The following is a 16,321-nucleotide window of genomic DNA, read 5'->3' as shown; positions in this document are numbered from 1 at the left end:
GCTGGTTGTCTCTTCCCTTATAAAACATGGAGAGCAACTGTTTATTTCTTTTAATCCTTCCCTACCAAAGGCTCTCCGCCTTGCCTCTATTTCTCCGTCTGACCTCTATCATTTCCAATAACACCATCTGAGCTCCATTTCAAGTTCAGTTTATTTTAGAAATGTAATAAATCTGGCGTCGTGTGAAAGCGGCTTATTTGAGCTGAGGACTGCTCTTTTAACTGGTCTGTCTGTTGGTCTTTTGTAGTTAAATCCTCACATCAAATCCAAGACAAGCTTCAGAGGGGCAGAGAAGTGTTTTTGCTTATCATGAGCTGAACCTCTGACAACATTTCTAAAGCATTACATCGCTGCTGTTCTGGTTGCGTTTGAGGCCTCTTTCATTTTCTCTCTCTTTGTCCCGGACACACTTTTTTGAACAGTCAAAGACGTGAATATTAAAATCAATGTCGTTCATTTTGTACTCCTGTCAAATCACTCATTGGGTAGTGGAGGATGTCTGTTGCCCACAGACAGTGTTGGATTGATCAACTCATTGACTGAATGATTGATTGTTACAGAAGCAGCGGTACCAAACATTATTGAGCAAATGACAAAGGAGTGTCACTTCGAAAACCTTCAATAATAATTTACAAGTAATTTCTAAAAGGAGAAACTGCAACAACACACACACATGTAAAATCAAAGCATGCTTTCTGGACACATGTTGGTTTTCATGTGTGGTTTAGCTTTTAGATGTGAGGCAAAAAACCCGACACAGATGAGGTGACATTTTCACACCTGGAGAGAAAACTGTCAAGCATGACATATAATAAAGCAAAAAAAACGACAAAAGAACGAAAATGAAACGCAGCTCGGCTCTGAGTTCACGTGGAGCATTTCCGTAACGGTTGGTTTACTGAGATGGAAGATGAAAAGAACGTGTCACTCTGTATCAGCATCATTTTTTAGCTCTTGACCCATCTCCCTGTATCTTGGGTATCCCAGAGAGTCCAAAGAACTCTGTGTTGCACCCGAGTCAGTCTAGCTCATCCCTTATCACTGATTGCGGATCCCAGTGGCCCAACTGGACATGCGATACCTAAAAAGGTCAACTCCGTGGTGATGCCGAGTCTTTGATCTGACAGCCAAGACAGCTTTGATATGTGCTTATCAGTGAAAACAAGGTTCCTCTCTCATCCCCTGTCTACTCGCCCTCATTTTCTCAGTTTCATCTGTTCCTGGCAGCTTCTCGCACTTTCCCTTCTTATCCTCTCCATTCCCTTCTTCTCTTCTCCCTCCTTCCTTACCCTTCCTGTGCCCTTTCTTCCTCCATGACCTCAGCCTTCCCTTCCCTCTTATCTCTCCCTCCGTCCTGGCTCTCTGAAACTCACATGTTCCTTCTTCTCCTCAACTCCTTCTTGTGCTTGTGGACCTTCTTATTTCCATATGGCTTCTGCAGTTCTACACTGGTTTGCATATGCACGCACGTAATCACACACTGTGATTGAATTTAAGTTGATTTGCTGCTCAGCACAGAAAATTCTGTTGTTCCTCTCTGTCTTGTTGTGACCTATATTTACGTTTATTGTAAGGCTGTGACCTCTGGTGGCCGTAGTAATTATGATGGAAGTGGATAGATGGGTCATACAAACCCGACTTTCACCAAAGAGACCATCATCAACATTGACGATTTTAATTTACATAACACTCAAGTTACATCACATATGTAAAAGTAACATTGAATGAAGTTATTTTAACCCAAACCACAATCTTTTCCTCAACCTAACAAAGTAGTTTTGTTGCCTAAACATCAGCGAACCACTTCACAACGTTAACCCCGTGAGGATGAAGGTCCAGCGCGACAAAGGTCCGGTACACCTGTCGCTGGTGCTCTCCATTGGCTCATTTTGGGAGAAGTCATGAAGGATTGTTTTGGGAGTCACTGGCATTCGACCTATGCAGTCGTTGTGGTATGATGATGTGTTGCGCTTAGTTTTGTCATATGTTTCATTCACAAAGGCTTTCAAAGTGCTTTTTACAGCACATAAAGGCTGGATGGCAATCACAGAATGCACTTTGGCAGTCAAGTGCCCCATTTCAACTTAATGTCAGTGGGTTTGAAGAACGTTGTTCCTTTTTATCCGACCGGCACACCTAACGTTTTTGGGAGAGCAACCAACTTGAAATCCTTGAGTTGAAAAGAAAGATTGATTTTGTGCAGATAAACACTCCAATCAGAAGAGAGCAGAGACAAGCCCGTGGAACCGAGCCATCAACAACAAATATAAAGGAAAACCAAGTTGTTCCTGCTGCTGACCAGCTGTGCACTTCATCTGACAGCTTTGGAGAACAAAAGAGGGGCAGTTGGAGTTTGGGTCCATTTGGGAAGATGTGCTGTGTTTTTGGTCACCTGAACGTCGCCGGTACAGCTGTAGCTATGGCTGTAGCACGCAGACGTTGACAGATGAGCAGGTGTTGGTAGGAAATATCGTGAGGGATCATCGCTGCTGAGGAGAAAGCATTGTGTTGTGCCATAAAACAGATAAGATAGTGCTGTTATGCTGTTAAAGTTTGTTGAAATATAGTTCGTGGTCACCCATCGGTGCCACCTGCATTTCTTCTGGATGATTTGTTTATGTTAAAGACTTCATACGGCCATTTTGACACATCTTGTACATCATTAAATATCCAGCAAATGCGAGGATGCAGAAAAAAACAGCTTTTTTAACGATGCTGTATGTGTTGTTGCCCAGTATCTCAGTAATAACAGGTCTTTATACAAGCCGAAGAATGGATCTGTCATCACTGAAATGCGCCTCTTAGATCTACTTTACACTTCCACATAGTAGCTGAAATTCAGCTGGTTATGTATGAGTCCTTTGTGTGGCAAACACCCCAAAGACTCTCTTCTGTTTGGCCGGTAACTTGCACATCAGAAGCAGCTGAGTGGAGAAATAAAGCTCTATGCTGATGGAAAGCAGCTCACAGCGGTTACAGGACAAAATGTTCTCTTTGCTTTTCACATGCTGTACTCAGACGACTCATCTAACAAGAAGGTCTGACTTTCACTGGCATTAAAACAGGATCCTAAATGGTTTTAACTGCTGCTTCCCGGTCCATCTTTCTCTCCTGCTCTGCCTGGGTATATTTTGGCTAATGGCTTGAATTTTTGGCTGCTGCTGCTTTTGATACTTTTGTGCAAGAAAAGAAGAAAAACTGGATGAATTGGAAAGTACAGTCTGATTAAAACCGCGAGCATTGTTGTCATTCCTCACTGCAACCTACAGGCGTAATTATCTAAAAGCTTGAGGCTGAAGAAAACAATATTTTGTCATTCAGAATGTCCTAATATCCCTTAATGCTCACTAATTAATTTTTCCTTTGTACCTCTGTATGATATTTTCAGACTGAGGGGACCAGAGCTGTGATTAAATTACACGTCACTGTTAAATCTGATGTTTCATTTTAGTTACACAGGTGTGCAGGATAACAGACATTTTGCACAAAAACAAAATTAGTCATAAAAACAATGAAAGTAACAGGCAATAAGCTCCTGCACAGCACAAACTGATCGAGTGGGAAGTCAATGCACCTGGCAGAGAGAGGGGAGTGGCTTTGAATATATAAGGCCTGCTCTTCCAGGTTTAATGCTCTGCTGCTATAAGCAAGTTTGTATCACCCACAGTTCTGGGTTTTTAACTTAATGCCATAGAAAATACTGTACATATTGCAGTGTGTCTCAGATTTCAAGGACAGCTGATGCACATCGAGCAGCAGCTTGAGGCTTTTACATGGAGTCTATGTTCCCAGTGATGCACCTGCAGACGCCCAACAACAATAACACTTTTGCATCTTTTCCAAAATTAATCCAACATTCTGCTGACTTGGTTGACGGAGCAGGTAGTTTCTGAAGAATTACGTTTTTGTCAATCCAGCCATCATGTGGTTGTCATGCATACAATGAAACTGTGAGAACTTCAGTTATTTCTTTTTCCATTTTGCTCCTTTCTGGCTCAATCTGTCAAGGTCCTATTTTCCTCAGCCTTCCTCTCCCGTTTCACTTCTCGCCTGCATCTGCCCTCCCATTTCTCTCCATTCTGTTGCTGTCATCTGTTCCTGTGTCATATTTCAATTATGTTTCATGTCGTTCTTTCCTTTACCGTTCTCATTCTGAGAGGAGGAAAACACAGCACGTCCACTTTCTCAGTGCTTCTCTATGGTTCCACTTACTTCTTGATCAGTGAGGAGCTCAGTTGGACTGAATATCGCAGGTCTGGGTGAACTGTAGTGCCTGCCAGTCAGCAGGCTGATTCACTGAACCAGATTTATAAATGCTTTATGCTCTGGCCACAGACTGGCTGGGAAGTGTCTGTACCACCTAAATCACAAGGTATCATCATTTGCACTGTCTAAAACCAGCGAATGAGCACTGGCACCCTCCAGAATTTGTGGTTTGATGGTATATACCCAACAATTCAATACACCAGTAGTTATTCCATTATCTTAACAGCAATGATGAAAGTACAGGAATCAACATATGTGAAGACTGGATTGGCTGATGGTACTAACACACAGAGTCCAGCAAGGACTTGTGCTCAGTTTGAGGGGGGAAATCAGCAATGCAGTCACAGAATCTTGATTCAGATTTGATCAGCGGCGCTTATTTTGACAGTCTCATCTGACTGTTGTGAGCCTGGTGGGTCATTTGCATAAAGCTGAGGTCGATCCGCGGCTGGATCTCCTGCTCTCCATAGAAAAAGAACGGGATCCATCGGCTTGGCATCCGTCAGCGGATCCAGTGTGTCTGCACCACGACACTTGGGTTCATGAGGAGAGTCAAACTGTTAAAACCAGTCGAGAAAATGCAGGCATCTCTCAGGTCTCAATCCATCATGCCCAGCTTCTTTAAGTTTGAGCTGGATATAAAGAAGTCTGAAAGCACAGAGGCAGAAATCCTCCCTTAGGCAGAAATGGAGGCACAGAAAGGCGAGTGCATTGCACCACGGAGGGCAGAGCCAAGACTTGCAATTGAGTGGCAAGAAGGTCTTTTTTTTTAAGAAACTCCTTGAATATGTGCATCCTGTGATGGGTAAGTAAATGATCCAGTGAGACCTATAATCATCCCGCAGAAATGGAGCTTTGGTCGTGGCCATGCGTTTCTCGAGGAGCGAAAATACACCTGAAGGGAATTATCAAGTCTAAAATGAATAGTCATGGACACGCTGAATTTCTGTGCTGTAAACACAGATTATCAAACACAGTCTCAGTACATCAGACGTGGCTGTTTTAATTACCTGTGAAAAACTGTGGGGGTGTCAATGCACAGTGCTATTTACAGTGGTATCATGTTTGAAATGGCGGCGAATGTGGGAAAATTATTGGTTCATAAATTGGAAAAATCACACAGAAAAGACTTGGTGAGATGAATGTTACATGTGGTGTCTGTTTTCTCAGATCACGTATTCGAAAAAGTGACAAGAAAAATTAAATGGAAAGAGAAAGTGAGCCAGTGAGAGCGAGCGAGTGACAACCACCAGAAGAGCTTCGACTTCTGACAGAATTTCATGACTTTAGCTCTCGAAGAAGAGTTTTAGAGGCACGAGCTGCAAATGCTGTTTCAAAGACTTTGTTTCTGTGGAGGATTTTGGTGTCACACTGTAATTTTATCACTTTCTCCAGGGAGCACTGCTCTTTCTGAAACATAATACTTTGAATTCACAGGGTTTCACTTTCTACCATTTGTGAGTTGTCCTACAGCCACAGTCGTCTGTCACACAGTCCAGCAGAAAGTAAAGCTTGAAAGGAGGAAGGGAAAAGGTTTCTTGATGCCTTCTGAGATCATTTTAGCCAGTCTGGGATTCAAACCTGCAACCTTCCAGTCCAAAGTTTAGCTACTTGTTTAGCTTCTTGGTTGCCGCTATTTTTCTAGCATTTCAAGAAGGAAACGCAGGGATATGAAAGAATAAAGACAGAATATTTATCAAAAGCAGCACAGCATGATACCAATTATGCACAGGTTTGAAAATCATCTCATAATCTCACGTCCTCAAATCATCAGAGTCTATATTTCAGCTGTCAGATGAAAAACATATCTCATTAATTCCAGAAATTAGGTTAAACTGCTATTTTTAAATTGGCGGCCGCACATTTGAAATCACACACTGAGATGTAAATGTTTGATAGTACTTTTCATTCAGTTTAACCTTTTTTTTGATAGTTCAATGTGACATCAGTGAGTGTTCAGTAAACACAGCGTTCTGCAAAATTACTTCAGTAAATTGCATTTAAATACATTTTTCACCACCTGTATTTTAATTACAACGCATTAAAGGAAGCATAGCGAGAGAAAAGCAGGTTGAAAGCTTCCTCTTGAGATTTATCCTGGTCGTCTATGTGTTTAGAGTTCAGCCAAAGATACTGATGATTGATGGTCACATTGCTTTAATAAAAAAAGACCAGCGAGGACAGTCAACAGTGATGTCCACAGGATGCTGGACGTGCTTTAAAGTGGAGTTCTCCGAGTTCGAAGCAGCAGCTCAAAAAGTAATGATAAAAAAGAGTCTAATTGCATTCATTAAGGGGACATTAAGATGTATAGGCTTGACTTTGTTGCTCAAATGTGAATTTTCTGGCACCAAAGAAAACTACGAGCCTCCAAACATCCGTCCAGAAACGCGCATCCGATGCCAAACATCCACGTTCGTCTAGTTTCTTCGCTTCACGCTCTAATTTGCCTTCTGATGGCACTCATGATATTGTGTATTCAATGTGGAAAGCTGGATAAACATTACGGGATAAGGTTTGCATAGAAGTGCCTCCAGTTGTGACAACACTGTTACTGAGAAGAGACAAGAAAATTGTGTGCACAGCTGAAGTAATTATTAAACAAAATGCAACTCGCATTAACAGCATGTCACAACTTTTGAAAGTCTGAACATTTCCAATTACAAAGTCTTAAAAACCACATCAGAGGCTCGTTCAGATGGACCCAAACATGCTAAACACGACTCGGAGGCACCATAAGTCTCTGAACTGATCGAGGTCAGTGAAGGTCACTGACGACCGACTGCCCATTAAAAACCTTCAGTCCGTTCCAGCTGCAAGCAAGTGAAGTCAGATAGATTTCTCCTTCGTAACGCTGCGGAAACGTAGAAATATAAATCCCTCTGAATTGTCTTAAGGCTCCATGTTTGCTGTGTGCACAGGAAAGCACTGAACTGTGCGATGCCGTGAAATAGTTGTGTATTATTCTGCTTGTTTTGTGTTCCTTTCTGATGTTTTGATCAAAGGTAAAGAGTGACATCACGTTTCCCCGGTGATACAAAAACCAGATGTGTCGATTGAGTTTATCTGTTACCTGCAGCGGCCTTGAACATGCATGGATGGGATCAATGCAAACACACACACGCACAGTGCACGCACTTACAGTCCTCCACCCGGCTTCCAGAAGCAGATTTATGAAGCAATAAAAGCTCATATCTTTGAGACAGTCACACACACAAACACACATCCACACATGCACACATCATAACCCGCCAAGTGCAGAGCTTTGCATATCCTTTTCCCCCTTCAACACACGAGAGACAGATGTTCTCTGTGATATTACATCTGTTTCTGCAACACACACTGCTCACGGAAACGCACACACGCACAAAAAGCCTCCTAGTATTGAGAAGGACACTGACACATTTTCTCATTGGAACGAAGGGAGGCTTCTTAGTCCAAGACTGTAAAACAGATCCTGACTGCTGGCTCTGTGAGAGCGACTGGGAGAAGAGAAATATAGAGCGATGATGAAACAAAGAGCGACAATGAAAGAGCAAACAGAGAGAGGGGGTGTGTGTGTGCGTGTGTGCGTGTGTGTGCGTGTGCGTGTGTGTGTGTGTGCGTGTGCGTGTGTGCGCGTGTGTGTGTGCGTGCTTGCCATTTAGGCCTCTTACATGAGCAGTTCAATTACTTTTTGGAGCTGTGGCCAAAATGGATGGCAAGATGGAGGGACGACGAGTTGGCGAGCTGGTTCAAGGACTCCTTGGCTCTCTGGCTGGCGGGCAGCGTGGAGGGATGGCTGGCTGGCTCGATGGATGGACGAGTGCCCTTGAGCAAGGCGCTTAATCCCCATCAGCAGTGTGTCCCTGCTCTGCAGCTTCAGCTCTTAAAATAAATGCACCATTCTGAATTTTGAAACATTTCTGTCTGATTTTATGTGTTTCTGGACATATCTTGCGAACACAGAAAGTATCTAAATCACACCAGTTCTCCCTTTGATCCTTCAGTCTTAGTATTCCTTTCTGACATAACCTGCACATGTCTCAGTCAAATCAAAGCGTGATGGACAATTGCTGGCAGGAATATGAATGTACAGCGGTTCACAGCGGGACACTAGGAGGCACTGTCGAGTGGTCCTGGTGTGATGGCACGAAGCTGCTGGGCTGTGGAGGGCGAGAACTCAGACTCATGACATTAAATTCAGATTCACAGGAAGTCATTACATTTAATGTTTGAAAGCACTTAATTTAAAATATAATCTCTGCTGTATTTGCTGTGATTTGGAGTCAGAGTATTTGCTTGTATTTGTACCAGAAATGTGGACTTATGGCATCATTTACTGCGAACCTTTATGATATAATGTCGACACTTTAGCTAATGTTGAAAATGCACAAACACAAAGTAAGAAGACCCTCAAAATGAAAAGCAAATCTTCTCCAACCTGCCGTCATGTATTCCCTAAATGCTTTTGCCTCCGTCAGGATACAATGCGAGGTTATTTCTGGCAACTATTTGATTCTTTTTCGAAAGCTGTCTGTCAGAGAACTTCGAAAATAGTCAGACAAAAGTTCTCGTGAAGAGGAAGTTAAGATTATATACGCTTTTTATAACTTCTGTGGTTTAAATCAGCCTCGGCAATCAAGCCATCAGTCACGCCATTTCTAAATTCTCTCCCTCCTTCCCTCCCTCGGCCCACCACCTGTCACTCTGAGCATGCATCGCGCATTTACAAGCTCACACACGCGCGCGAACGTACGCGCCGAGACACACACACATAGACTCATTCCACACAAAGACCCCCCACTCTGCCCCCCTTGACAAGAACCCCACATTTCAACTTCAAAATGGGCCTTTTTTTGTGGAGCTGTCACAAAGTCATCACACCCTGGTTTAGTCAGAGAAAGAGAAATAGATTGCGAGAGGAGGGGAAATTGACACAGAATGAGTGAGAGTGAAAGAGTGTGACAGAGAGAGATGTCACCCACGCTCCCTCGCTCTTTCTGAACAAGTCGCACGGTACCGACTGACTGACACCGCTCCCACGTTCAACTTTAAAAAACAGCCGTTTTTTTCACTTGTTAAAAGGCTTTCAGGGTCTTTGTAGACTTTGGTAAAAGGCAGTAGAAGAGCAGAGGTGTATGCAGCTTCCCAGTGGAGAAAGAGACAGGAATTCAGGTGTCTGGGGTGCCATCGCTCGACTGAAGTAAAGTCTTGTCAGCGTTGAACTGTGGCAGTTTGCATTGCAGGGTTTGAACAGTTTGAACAGTTCGCAGTGGATTTGAGTTAAACAACGGAGGAAGTATAATGCCAGACAAGTTCCCTGCACAATAACTGCGTTTTACAGTTGTACTGCTCCCATCCATGCATTTTGTGAAAGCCATTATTAATGTCCCACAGTGTCTTTGGGTGGGGGCAGAGAATAAAACAAGTTCTGAACCAGTTTAAGATTTAATCCAATACTCTGTGCTCGGAGGGTTTTAAATGAGTCGACTTGAAGCGACTGATCTGTAAAATTAGGATTAATCACAAGGCGTCGAGCTTCCTCCGCTCCCCCAGGAGGAAAATCTCCGTTGGACTCGTGATTGGCCAAATGTTCCAATCCAACACCCCTAACAGCTGTTGATGATGGTGGTCTTCAGGAACCTGAATGGCTCACATTTTGCAGCTTATCACTTTTTTTTCTTCCAGGAGTACACGAGCAATCAGGCCTCATCTCTCCAGGTTTTTTGGCCTCACAGAACACAGAGAGGCCGACTTTCCTTTTCCAGTAGAAGTCTGCTGTACGCTGCCACAGTGTCATCACTCCTCTGCATCACTCATTTATCTATTCATGACATTCATTTCTGTGGTTTTGCTTTATAAAAACGACATATCAAAGTAACTTTAGTTGTGTGGTGTATCAGGTACACAAAGGGATAAAATGCTTAATGTGGCTCATGCAGTTTAGGTGGTGCAGCCTTTCTGAGGAGGAGTAGCTGTGTTTAAGATTCAGCCCATCACTGCTGACTGTCACCCACACACGCATGTTATATATGAGCGTTCTGCACTAAAAACCTGGTTTTAGCCATCACCCAGTCGCTCAGTCATGCACAATTTCATCCATCATAGATGTGGTGCTCTAAAGTGAAAACCTGGTTTTTGAGGTTAGCCAAGCGCACACACACACACACACACACACACACACACACACACACACACACACACACTTGTGTTTCCATCACTTTTGAGGACATTACAGAGACTCACATTCATTTCCTGGAGACTCAACCTAAACATCCTACTTGTCTCATCCTAACCCTATCGCTAACCTTAACCTTAACTTAAACCTTAACTTAAACCTTACCTTATCTTAACCTTAAGTCTTCACCCTAAAATTTAATGATTTACATTGTGGGGACCTGGATTTTGTCCCCACAATGTGACTGCATAGACAGATTTGTGTCCCCACAGTGTCAGTAATACATGAGCATACACACACCTAAACACACACACACACGTCAAATAAACACAGACACACAACACACATTCCTGTTGGTGGAATAAGCAGAGAACGGCAGAAACCTGGTTTCAACAGTCAGCAAATCACCAACAAATGTGTTTAAGAGGCATGTTAATTACTCCAGCGTGCAAAACTTAACAAGCTGCTTTCCCCAGTTCAGTGCCTGATTTATTAAGACCACTTATGTAAATCAAGTCAGTTGCTATTTTCCAATTAGAACACTTGAGGCACAATACAGTGCAAGTACTGAATGCAGTACAAGTGGCAGGTGAGAGGGGAAGCTGTTTTACAGCAGGAGACACGAGGCTGCAGGTTTGCTTTGACTCCTCTTGGTGTAAATTTTATGATTTTTCTCTCTTTTGAAATTCCACCAAACAGTGTTTTGTAATGATGGGCAAAGCGCCATTCATACCTTTTACCAGAAGAGATTTTGTAATTAGAATTTTTTACTTCAGTGCACTGCACCTTTTCATTTCTTAGAAATTTCTCTCGATTTGGTTTGCAAATTACGAAGAGACTTTGTCCCAGAAGTGAGTAGAAATGATTAACCTTGTCTTGGATGTAGAATGCATGTATTAATGAATTACTGGAATTGTGCTCCTTCATTTCTATCCTCCACAGGGGTCACTGCTGGGATGGTCAACCTGTTGGATCCTGCAAACTGTTGATAATGCAGGGCAGCGCACCAAGACACCGAATTACAATTTTTGTAAGCCAAAAAAAAAAAGTAAAATCAAAAAAATGAATGCGAAGGGAAACGTGGCTCAAATGTTTCCTGGTTTAAGGACAACAAGAAATGTTTTCCTGCAGTTATTGTGCAAACAGGTCAGAGGAGGTTTTCTGTCTGTACCTTCGTCCTGTATGAGAGATGAGTGATGTGGAGCTTTAAAAGCCAGAATTCAACAGGCAGCCAACCACTGGGCGAGTCCCGTTCATCTGTTCAATGAAGCCTTTATAATGAAACCCACGTCGATCCGCCAGCTTGAGTCAGCGTTTCTCTAAAGTAAAGTTTCTGAGTCCACCGCTTGTCTGAGCAGTAAAACAAGGGTTTCACAGCCAGCCAACCCGGGAGCTGCCCTGATGCTTGAATATTACACATTTGCATTCAACAGCCAGTCAGCTATGGACTCACCCACTGAAGATGAGAGCTCTACACTGAAAAACATGACAATCACCCAACCGTTCTGTCTGCTACCCACACACTCAGCCGTCATGTATAGACAATGAACATGATAGCTCTACACTGGAGAGCTGGATTTTAACCATAGCACGCTTTTCACATTTCTAGCCTCTGGTTATCTGTGCGCTAGCCGGGGAGGAGGCCCAGGGCGAATTCATTCCCTTTTCACAATGCGCCAAGTAGCTATGGGGCCTATTACTAAATCTGCAAAGTTGAGACTAACACTACTCTTGCCTTAGCCTGATACCAACGAAAGCCATTTAAAATGTACCAGTAGGAAGCCTTATTTAGCCCAAGGCAGAGGGAAGCGGTCGCCCAGGGTTAATGAGATAGGAAACCCTGAACTCACTCAAAGAATAACGTGAAAGACCAGAGGTGAGCTTCCCATTTCTGATCCTTTTTGCAGTGAAGTCTGATCAAATGTTACATCCTGCCAGGATGAATATGCAGAACATCACCTCCATCTGTGGAGGCTGTCACCCACACGTTCACCTGTTGTTGATGGCAGACATTGTTGTTGCTCAGTGTTCGCTGTCACTTCTGTATCCGTCTGCTCCTGTTCTTTTGTTTTATTACCAGTAGCAGAACTACGCAAAGCACATCCACAAATAAAGTCAATTATTCCAGAGACATCGTCAGAACCTTTATGTGTGTGATGGCAGCTCGCTGGTTCATGCATTGATTGCCTTCAGCGCTTCCTCTCCGTTCGCTGTCTGTACTTTCAGTGTTTTTGCCTCGACTGACACTTCAACTTCTTTCAGTGCTTGGACTTCAAATGACTTTTAAACTCTTTTGGCACTTTTTATTGCAACTGATACCTCAGCAAATGCAATTTTTGCAATTCAAGCTTGCATATATTAGGTTTGATAAAAAATTCATGCTTTCGTTGCCATCTTATTTTTAGCGTTTCTAACGGCAGCCCAAAGTGTGGTTTGGAGTCAGTCCATGTCTTTCCATGAATGTGGGATGTCTTCATTAATAACACCAGCTGGAAAAAGAAGGTAAAATCTCTGTGTATCGAGTCGCCCACAAAACATTTTTGTCATTGTTTTCTTCTTTCTGTGCTCTTTGTGTATTTATGATTGAGGACAGACAATCACATGAATATGAAACATCCAACCTAAACCTCTCTGATGCAGTGGAATTTAACAAAAACTACACTCACGAACATGAGATTTATTCATTCTCAACTGATCAAACTCAGGGCGTGGTCAGAACCTGTAACCACACCCAGCAGTGATGTCACAATCCGGGCAGCAAGGTGAGAAGTTAAAGCACTGCAGGTGAGTTTCAAGTGACTCTTGAATTGTCCACATTTCTCCTGAGAATATACTATGATGAAAAATCGTCATGTATATGGTCCTGGTATTCTTTCTCTGACTTTCTGTTTCTGTCCCGACAGACTCATTATATGCACAGTCTTAGCCCGACAGTCGAAGCCAGATCAAAGAGCGCATGAGTCACCCGAACATCCACCTCAAACGTCTGGCAGTCAGCCACTTGTCCATTTCATCACCTCTTCCAGTCAGTCAATCGTCCATCCAACGAGCTAGCCAGCCACATTAACGTCCTAAATTTTGAAGGTCTGTTATTAGCGAGGACACGGACAGTTAATCACATTAATTAATCTGACAGGCTTTATCAAAGACATTATGAGCACAGAAGAATAGAGGGGAGGAGAGGGAGGAGGAACAAAGTGAAGGGAAGAGGACAGGAGAGGAGGCAGGGAGGAGACGACCAGAGCGAGGCGAAGATGACAGGTTTATAAATTCGTCATCACAGGAGGAGAGGGACAGCGAGGATGAGGAGGAGAGGAAATTAAAGAAGGACAAAGGAGGAGCAGAGACAGATGTTATGACAATAGATCTGAAAAGGGTTACTTTGTGGTTAATCCTCCGTAAGTCTGCCTCATTTCGCAGCCGCAGAGTCTCCGTAGGGGCTCATTATGGGCTTCTGAATCTGCAGGGGTCATTTCTACAGACAGCGCCGCCTCCGTTTACTGTACGTGTGATTTCACAACTGTTTGAAATGTTCTGGACACACAAGCACGATTTCCAAAAAAGTTTAACAATGTTAAACGTTAAAGGATTTCAGAAGGTGGAAAATAGAACATATTAAAGCGTTGAAGCTGCCTGATATCAGTTGGTCTCTGTGTGCTGTGGTTGGACTGATCGGTTCAGTAATCACAGGATGATAATAAAGAGGAAATATTAAGAATCGGAGCACAGAGGTGAATCCTGAGCTCTGTGCAGGAATTATGTCGCTGTATTCTGTACAGAGTGTGTTATGAGCTTCACTGTCAATGTATTAAACAGAACAGGGGGAGGATGACTCAGACACTGGAGCATCTCGACTCTTCATCACAACAGATCTGTCTCACAGTGGACATTTTGACTTTCCAAATGCAGGTGTAACTTATATCATTGACGATAATGACTGTTGCATCGTGCACATCTCAGCAGAGCAACGTCAGCGCTGTTACAAGATACATCGAGAATTTTCCTGAACGGCCACGATGGGAAGTCCGACCACAAATTCTACTTTTGCGAAGCTTTCATGATTTCTGTGTCAGAGGGCTGATGATTTCTCATTTTAGGGTGTGGTTTGTGGCATTGTTGCTGCTCCTTCCTTGAAAATTGTGTATCTGTAGGTGTGACCGCGCGCTGCATGATCAGCAGTTAAATGCAGCCCTTATTGCATGGATGTTGTTCTGCGTGCCAACATTGTAGACTGTGAGTATTTGCGGTAATTTGCCACCTGTTGTGACTGAGTGCAGAAACAGGAAATGTGCCCTCCTCTTTGTATTCTATTTCTGAACAAATCAATAACACAGCCTTCTGGGTGGCTGATGTTTGAAATGAAAGGTAAGATTCGAGCCTTTCTTGACATAAGTGATCGTCAGCTGTTGGCCATTGTGTCATCCTTCACAGTTTATTCAAATTTAGTACTTCAGACCAATTTCACACAGCAGAAAACCTGCACGACATCTTGAGTTATCTGTAAATGAGAAAAAGGAAAGGAGATGATAAAAAGCGGAGAAAAATAGGCAACCATAGTCTCAGTACTTTCAGTGAGAACTGACAAATGAAGCACTGTTTTTGAATGAAATCAAAATTGCATTTGGTATTTCCTGTCTGTTTATCTGCTTTCCTACGCTTGACTGCATGGCCTGCTCTGTCAGCGTGAGGCTGAGGTGTCCTGTTCAAGGACACTCAAAGACAGATGGATGTTATAGGCATCAAACCTCTCAACCCTCTAACATGAGCCACTCACTCTGACCAGTCTGCCACTGTCCATCAGCACTCTGTCAGTCAGGATCAGTATCAGCAGCCAACACTGAGGTCGCATGCAAAAAAAAAGGGGGCTGGTCTGCCAATAATGCTGGTGGGAGCTGTGTCATTATAACCTGAGCTTAAACACAATGTGCAGACGTCATTATGTCATTACACAAGGGGTCACCGTAATGAGGACATAACCGGGTCAGCAGGGTTTCATCATACACGGGGCATGAGGGGGCGTCACAGTAATGGGGACATAATGGCGGGGTGTCACAATGAGGTGTCTGCATATCAAGGTGTGTCTAATAACCTGCTGAGTGTTTACCCCGATTAACACCCGAGAGAGACAGGCAGGAGGGAGAGGGGGACAGCAAAGAGAGATGGAGGGGAGACATATGTGTGGATGCAATGACGGGTGGTGAGGAGGAGGAGGAGGAGGAGGAGGAGGAGGAGGAGGAGAGTGATAGAGTGAAAAAGAAAGATGAGGAGGAAGATTAAAGGGGCAGGGTGCAGTGATTAGAATGTGATGGCCTGTGTAGAGTTTGGCCTACTTGTGTGTGTGTGTGTGTGTGTGTGTGTGAGTACGTACACTTGCAGGTCTTTGAATTAATGAGAATCTCAGATGAGAGGAGAGGGTCATCATGACCTGCATGCAAATGGCATCAGACACACACATGCACACAAGCAGAAACACACCCTCATATGCACGCACACACACTGACACACCCTTGGTCTCTGGCTAACACTTGCAGATACACACACACACACACACACACACTAATAAATGCAAGGGAAACACTCTCTTTTGTTGGGGCTCTGTGTGAGTGGCAGCGGGTGACACAGCTGCTCTGTCTGCTGTCCTGCAGCACGACACAAAACCGTTCCCACATCCCCGACCCCTGACCAGCCGGGACGCCGTGTGAAATGTGTTCTTCAGCTCATGCAGTCATCTCCTTCATACAATCATGTGTTCACAGAGCGGTGAACCTCGCTCCATCCTCGCTCGAGCCTTTCCGGGATGCCCCTTTCATACCCGATCATGACACCCTCACCTGTTACCAATATGCCCCCATATGAGCTTTGTTTATTGAGGGACGGTTGAATGTCCTTCCTTTC

The sequence above is a fragment of the Chaetodon auriga genome, chromosome 11 (genome assembly GCF_051107435.1).
Source record: "Chaetodon auriga isolate fChaAug3 chromosome 11, fChaAug3.hap1, whole genome shotgun sequence".
Taxonomy (NCBI): domain Eukaryota; kingdom Metazoa; phylum Chordata; class Actinopteri; order Chaetodontiformes; family Chaetodontidae; genus Chaetodon; species Chaetodon auriga.
The sequence above is the reverse complement of the archived record's forward strand: the minus strand, read 5'-3'. Positions refer to the sequence as shown.